Raw genomic sequence first — 7,247 nt, forward strand, 5'->3', positions numbered from 1 at the left:
ACTTCCGGATGAGCGCTAGAAACCCACAAAAGAGGAGTGGGTTATTTAGTACTTGATATTTGCCAGTAAATGGGTAGATTTCATGGCTACTTGTGATCATCTGCCTTGGAAATTATCATTACCTTGACTGAAAGCACTGAGGAAGCCTGTTTATTTGGTATAAAGGTAATTTTTTTTTTCCATGTTGAAAATTCATAATGTACAAAAAGTTCCATGAACCAGAGCCTGAAAGATACAGCTGTGTGCTACTGTCCTCTAATTCACCAAAATGTTTGTCAAGCATTGGAACAGGCTGTCCAGGGAAGTGGTGGAGCCATCATCCCTGGACATATTTAAAAGACATGTAGATCTGGTCCGTAGAGACACAGTTTAGTGTTGGACTTGGGTCATTAAGGTGCTTGTCCTGCTTCAGGGAAAATTTAGGGAGGAAATCTCCAAAAGGGTGCCCTCTAGAAGGCAGATTCTATCAGCCCCTCCCTCAACTGGTTTGGGAAAAGATTTCCTTCAAGAAAAGTGGAAAAAACTGTTTATTTAACAAGCAAAGTACTCACAGACACGACAAAATGAATAATACTAGACAATAAAACCTCTCACTGTTCTAAAGAGATAGCAAATTCAGAAAGTCCTTGTCATGGGGTGTAGCTCAGCTCTCTAAGTCTCTTCTCAGTCCTTCTTGCACTGGAAAACGCCACATCCCAAGCCCCAGTGGGCCACAGGTGTGAGCTCCTGGTGTTTTTCTGGGTTTTCAGTCCAGAGCAGGCTGATCAGTTCCAAGAAAAAGAAAAGCCCCAGTCTGGGAAACTTTTCTGCCTCAGCTAAAAACAAACAAACAAACCAACCAAAAAACAAAACCCCAAAACAACTAGCTAAAAGCAAGGGAGAGCTCTCTTCTGCTGGTTGTCCCTGCTGCAGACAACACAGTCCAGGAGAGAGAAAGCTGAATCTGTGCTTTTGGATACAACCACCTCAGACATTCCATTGCTTCTCCTTCTGTCCCCAGTCACTCTCAGAGATAGTTTTACAAGCACAGAACTCAATATTCAGCATAAGCAGAGCAGACAATTGGGGATACAAGCATCATAGTCACCCTAGGACAGGTGTTCTCCAATCTATTTGATTCTATGATTCTAACAAGAATCTGCAGTTTACTATACAACATACTAGAAAACGTAAGAAACTCCATTAGGTCTACCAAAACTACCGTACTTGTAGCAAAATCACTGTGAGTGGCAACATGATGCTGGAATCTGGCATGAAGGCTGTATTTAATTTTCTCTTGATTTTCAGATCCTACTTCTTTAACCGTTCAGGGCCTTTAAAATAAATCCAGATAAAATATTTTTATTGTGAGAGCAGACCAATTGTAAGAACCAGTTTCTTCTTTATGAGGCATTTGAGGCAATGGAAAAAAAATGGTTATCAACTTGGAAAAAAATAAATAAAATTATAAAAACCAAGCTAAACTGCTCACACTTAACTTCAGAAATAAATCCAGGCCATGATCAGAAAACAAGACTATTTAACACTCAGAACCTTTTGTTGCAAACCAGACCACTTATCTGGATTTAAGAGTGCAACTTTAGGAATCGTAACTTTTATAACATTTACTGGTGTGTTTCGCAGAGCAATTCATCTCTGTATTTTTTCTGTGAGTAATGAGTTCACAGCCTTTATACAAATACGTGCATTTGGAAATAAACAAATTCACTAAAAGAATACACATCAACACAAATACCTTTTTCTCTATCAGCCATACCTCTTCTGTTGTATGCAAGTCAGTTTAAGTATATTTAACTGAAGTATATTTTAAGACTTATGAATAACTGCGTTGAGACAATAATCATAGGACTAATAGAGTCTCTGAGACCTCAGTTTAATTGTTTCAAACCTTTCAAACATAGGATGAACCATGAGGAAACATTTTTATTTGCGTTCGTTTTATAGAGGATGAACAGATAAACTGTGCTACCCTAGAGGTAAAATGCTAACAATATTTCCCAGTGGTTTACTCTGCTTTGTAGACTTCAATCCAAAGAGTTGACTATAAATTCAAGACCTCTGAAAGCTACACCAAGGTATTTCATCTGCTGAATTACAAGTGATTTAAAACTGCTTGTATTAAGTCTCCTAATATTAAGAAAACCCTTCTATTCTGTGTATTGAGTTGGAAATATATTTAAGTAATAATATTTTAAAGGTGTTAAACTTCTGTTAGATTCACATAAGATACAGGTAAGCTCAATTTAGCTAACATTTTTAAAACACCTCTTTTACCTGATTTCAGGTATTTATGCCAATACTGTTGTTATAAACCTTAGAGGTTTTAACTCCATGGGAAAGGACAGAGCTTGAGTAAGGTCTGTCTATACATTCCTCTTCTCTGGTTTCCTATCATCATTTTTGCTTCCTTTTCAGCATCGCAGACAAATTCAGTGAAATTTTATCAGCCAAAAAGAGGTTCTCCCCTTCAACTTATTCTTAATACTTACTATAGCACTATGGGAAATGAAATTGGGGAGCTGAGAGTCCTTAAGGCCACATTGCCACTAAAATGCTTCATATCATAGGACCAGAGCTCAGAGGTGTAGTTCCACGTAGAATTTTATCTGTCTACAAACCCATCTGAAGAAGATACTGTCCCCCTGACCTTATGTCTACTTCTAACTTTTGCCTATTTTTTTTTCCTGATATAGTGTTCCCTCTCTTTTTTTTTTCATACTCCTCTTGAAATATGTTATTGACATAACAAAGAAAGTAGAAAATTAGATAACGAGTAGTCTGAAAAATAATATGTAGTTGGACAGAGAGCATTTCACTCCATGTAGATACTAAAAGCAAAAAATTCTCTACTCGTCTCACAACCCTCTTCCCAGTTCCTCAGCTTTGACACTGATGGTGTCACCCAATTAATCATTGGCCACAATAGAGAGAAATCCAAGAGTTTTCATGAATTCCCCGTCTACCCCATAAGACTTTGGCCACAGATGTTGGAATCACCTGAATCTTCAGAGGAGCATGTGCAATAACAACCTGTGTACTGTACAACCAGCCTTTGAGCAATAAAGTTATTGGCAAACTTTTAGCCTTTTTTTTTTTTTTTTCTGTGAACTTAACTTGGATTTCGTTCATTCAGGCAATTTGCAAGCAGAGTGTTGAAATTATTTGCTGTGCCAAAAAGATTACTTCAATTTTAAACATGATTGTTTTAGTGAAGTCCATCAAAGTGAAAGAAAACCAAACCAAGAAAAAAAAACAAAATAACAAAAAAAAGGGTGGTTGTAGACTATTTTTACAGGGACTAAGACCTCATATTCTCAATTTAAGTTAGATACATTAAAAAAAAAAAAAATCATCAAACACCTTATACAGTTGTTATCTAACAGGTATTTATTTACCAGACCCATGTTTTCATTCTAGGACTAATTTTTAAAAAAACCTTTTCTTCACCAGATGTTAATACAGCTGTAAAATTTTCATTGCTTCTGAAGTATTTTTTCTTGAAAGGAAAAGAGATCACCTTTAACAAAGAAGTGGGGTTGAAAAGTTGAGGAGTTTTTTCAATCCTGTTATTTTATTGGGAAAAACTTGTTTTTCTGTCTTGCTAGGTCTTCTCTGATAACTTCTAACCATATTTAATTTTATTGCATGTTGCTACCTGAGAAAGTTTTACTTTCTAAACTTTATAAAAGATGAGAAATATTAAAAAAAAAGTATTATCAGTCAGCACAGCTGATCACTCTCTTCCAAAGAAATAAAGACATCACACTGCCTTTAATAATTGGCTGTAAAAGTGGCACCTTCTAATTTAAGAGGTCTATCCTGTACATATAATAAAACTGTTTAGGTGACAGAAATAAATTTACTGTCTTGTTAAAACCTTTTATCACAGCAGGAAGGATTTAACCAAGCTGCAGCCTCTTCCATCTTGTATGGCAACAACTGGTTGGTTTACAAATTTTGAGCAATTATGTGCCGAGAAAGTCCACTTAAGACAACCGCGCATTTACTTTACTGTTGGAAAGATGAAGTGGTTTGTGTTTGGGGCTTTTTTCTTCCAATTCTAAGTGGATGATTAAGCATTAGAAAACATGAGTTCAACCTCACTTTCAGGTTCCCAAATCAGAATTTGCAGCACTAGAAGTTTCCACATTAAGTTCCAGTTCATCCCATTTGAAGGAAAATGACCACAGACAGGTCTGCATTATAAAACGTTGCTAGCATAAACTTTTCACTTGCATTTGTGAACAGAATTACACTGCAAAACACTTTTCTGAAGAAAAAAAATCCATTTGCTTCGTAATATGACTGAGGCAATTTGGGAAAATATCTCAACACTACTATCAAAAAACAAGCCTTTTGCAGTGTTTTGCCATGTATAACTTTGCAGAAAATCTACAGTGATGTAGATGAGACACAAGAACTTACCAAAGACAGGTCTTTCTTGGGTGATGATATAGCTTTGTGATACTGTGCTGTGGTTTAACCCCAGCTAACAACCAAGATCCACACAGCCACTGACTCATTCTCATCTTCATCAGCAAGATCAGGAGGAGAATCAGAAGGGTAAAATGTGGAAAACTTGTGGCTTGAGATAAAGACACTTTAACAAGGAAAGAAAAAGCTGTGCAGAAAGCAAAGCAAAGCAAAACAAAGAATTAATTGACTGCTTCCATGGGCAGGCAGGCATTCAGCTATCTCCAGGAGAGGAGGGTCCTATCACACAGAGCAGGGGCTTGAAAAGGCACAACCCACAGCCCCAAATACCCCACCCCCCATTTCCTCTTCCTTCCTCTCACTTTATATATACTGAGCATGATTGCTCATGGTCTGGAATATCCCTGTGGCCAATTGGGGGTCACCTGTCCCAGCTGTGTTTCCTCCCAGCCTCCCATACCAACATGGCAGTACAAACAGCCTTGGCTCTGTGTAAACCCTGCTCAGCAATAACAGAAACATACCTATATTATCTATACTGTACTCAGCACAAATCCAAAACCCAGCCATGTGAACAAGTTTAACCTCACCCAAACCAAGACAAGTGCATAATATTAAGGCAAGCCTTTTTCTTTAGACAGTGAATAAAAGCTAGGTGGTGTGTCATATGGAACCCAAGAAAACTGGGTCAACAGAATACTTCAGAAAAGCTGTCTTGGTTTTGAAAAGACAGTTGTCTGCCAGGGTAAATTAGACCTTCTCTTGGAATGGAGAACATAAAACCCTTCCCTGCAAATTACTATAGTCTTGCAATTTGGGGCTTTCAGGCAAAGAAATGGGAATAGGAGTAACAGTTCTCCACTAGGAATATTGAAAAAAAAAATACAACATTAGTAGTACAAAAAAAAAAAAAAAAAAAAAAAAAAAAAAAAAAAAAAAAAAAAAGCAAGCAAACAAAAATCCCGGGGGAAAAAAACCCTGACACAATCAGGGATACAACCTGGCCCCTTGTTGGTTAGGGTGTTGGAAGTAGTCCAAATAAATCCTCCTGGAGTAACAGATGTGGTTCTGTGGAGTAGAGGTGATCCTGTAAAAAGTCCAGAGGTAGCAAGATGGATCTAGTCTTCCTCTGGGGATCCAGTACAAAAACTGGATATCTGATGATCGTGAGTCTCAGTTTTTATCTAGCTAGGAATAGCTGGCTCCTCCCCCACTGGGGATGATGGAATGTGTCATGTCATTGGTGGGCCCTAATGGCCCATTATCAGAAGACGTCCCCCTGGAGGATGGAGGGGTGGGGAAAGAGATAAGAAACACCTGTTTTTAACAGCTGGGCCATTATCAGAAGGCATCTGCCCCCTCCCCCTGGAGTTACAAGAGATAAGGAAAAATCATCTCCCCAATTGCTTTCAGCAGATAAAATAGAATACACATTTTTTGGCTACATAACCCAAAACGTAGGTGTAACTGTGAAAACAATAGTTCAAACCTTGGTTGTGCCAAAGCTAGGGTATCTGTAGTCCCTGGCTTCTTCCAGTCACTTTCAGTCTTGAAATAGCAAACGAAAAGCCACTGGCTCTAATCAAGCCCACAAAACATGAAGGTAATCCCAGTTTTCTCTGGATGTTAATCTCTATCCATTGATAGACCCTTCCCTCCCCTTTTGCAGCCTTTCTCTGTTCCTTTCTGTCTGCCAGTGAATAAACTCAGCACAGCTGTGCCAGCCATGCTCCAGTGCACGTCTCTGCAGTGAGGGCCAGGCAGCTGTGGCCTCTCCCACATGAAGGCTGGCCATTTGGCTGGGAGCTTTGGAAGGACTTATATAGATCACATTAGGGAAAAAAATGCCAGGCACATGTGATTGTTGGGAAAATCAGTCTGGAAAAGGAATTAAGAGTCCACAATTTAACAATGATTCTTTTAATATGCTGTGGATTGGTAATGTTTTTGAACAAAGTAGAAGAGAATAGCCTAGAGTACCTGCAGAGGGGGAGGAGGATGAGACAATGCCCTTATTGTCTTTTAACAAAAACAGTTCTGAAATGTACCTTAGTAAAACTCATAGCTTGAAATCTTTTTTCTTTCCAGTTCAGGCCTGATGCGCAGCATGATTCCCTAGTTTTGCCCTGTCCTTAATTGCATGTAGACCGAAGACTTTTGTGCTGAGTGCAGTTATTACTGAAAGGAGAAAAAAATGTTAAATGTTTTAAAAGCTGATTGACAAGGAACCGTTTTTCCCCCATCTTTTAAATAGTTTCAGCAGTGCCTCCTTATAAACCTAGACAATGCCAGTGACCCTTTTACAAAATGTTGTGCACACTGAACACTGAAATTTTATACACCGTTAAAGTCAAGCTTTTTGGCCAGGTTTTGACAGCTGTTATTCTAAAACAATGTTTTGGCTCTGATCAAAAATATGACTTTATTTCGTTTTGTGTTTCTACCAGGAACCATATGACTGTTTGATAGATGTAAAGGACGGGGGGAGCAAGAGAGCAAGAAGCTCTTTCAGCTGCTCTCCCAGTAGAGCTCAGACTGCAATATGGAATGACAAAGGAATCTCATTTATCCAGGGCATTGGCTGTGTGGTAGGTGGTCCCTGAACTACTGTTTGAAGGGAGGTGAAAGTCATATTTATGTTGCATATTATCAAAGATCATGTGCTGAACCACATGAGACAACACTTCGATTTTCTTCTCTTCTCTGAGAAAAATTAAAAGCTACTTATACACAGGTTGGTATTTAGATTGCCTGAAGAGTCAGAAGTTGAACTACCAGTAGATCCATGAGAGCCCTCGGTAGAACTAAGGCAG

General features: G+C 38.5%; 1 long non-coding RNA gene across 1 annotated transcript; it reads right to left on the bottom strand.

The window, feature by feature from the left end:
• Nucleotides 1–597: 597 nt before the first annotated feature.
• Nucleotides 598–5,629, bottom strand: LOC120750922 (uncharacterized). The gene is made up of 3 exons (XR_005700204.1): nt 5,435–5,629; nt 4,426–4,621; nt 598–1,313 (listed from the first exon to the last, which is right to left on the bottom strand). It is a non-coding gene; the product is annotated as an uncharacterized LOC120750922 (long non-coding RNA).
• Nucleotides 5,630–7,247: the final 1,618 nt, after the last annotated feature.

This window comes from Hirundo rustica, chromosome 3, assembly GCF_015227805.2.
Source record: "Hirundo rustica isolate bHirRus1 chromosome 3, bHirRus1.pri.v3, whole genome shotgun sequence".
In the NCBI taxonomy this organism is placed as follows: Eukaryota; Metazoa; Chordata; class Aves; order Passeriformes; family Hirundinidae; genus Hirundo; species Hirundo rustica.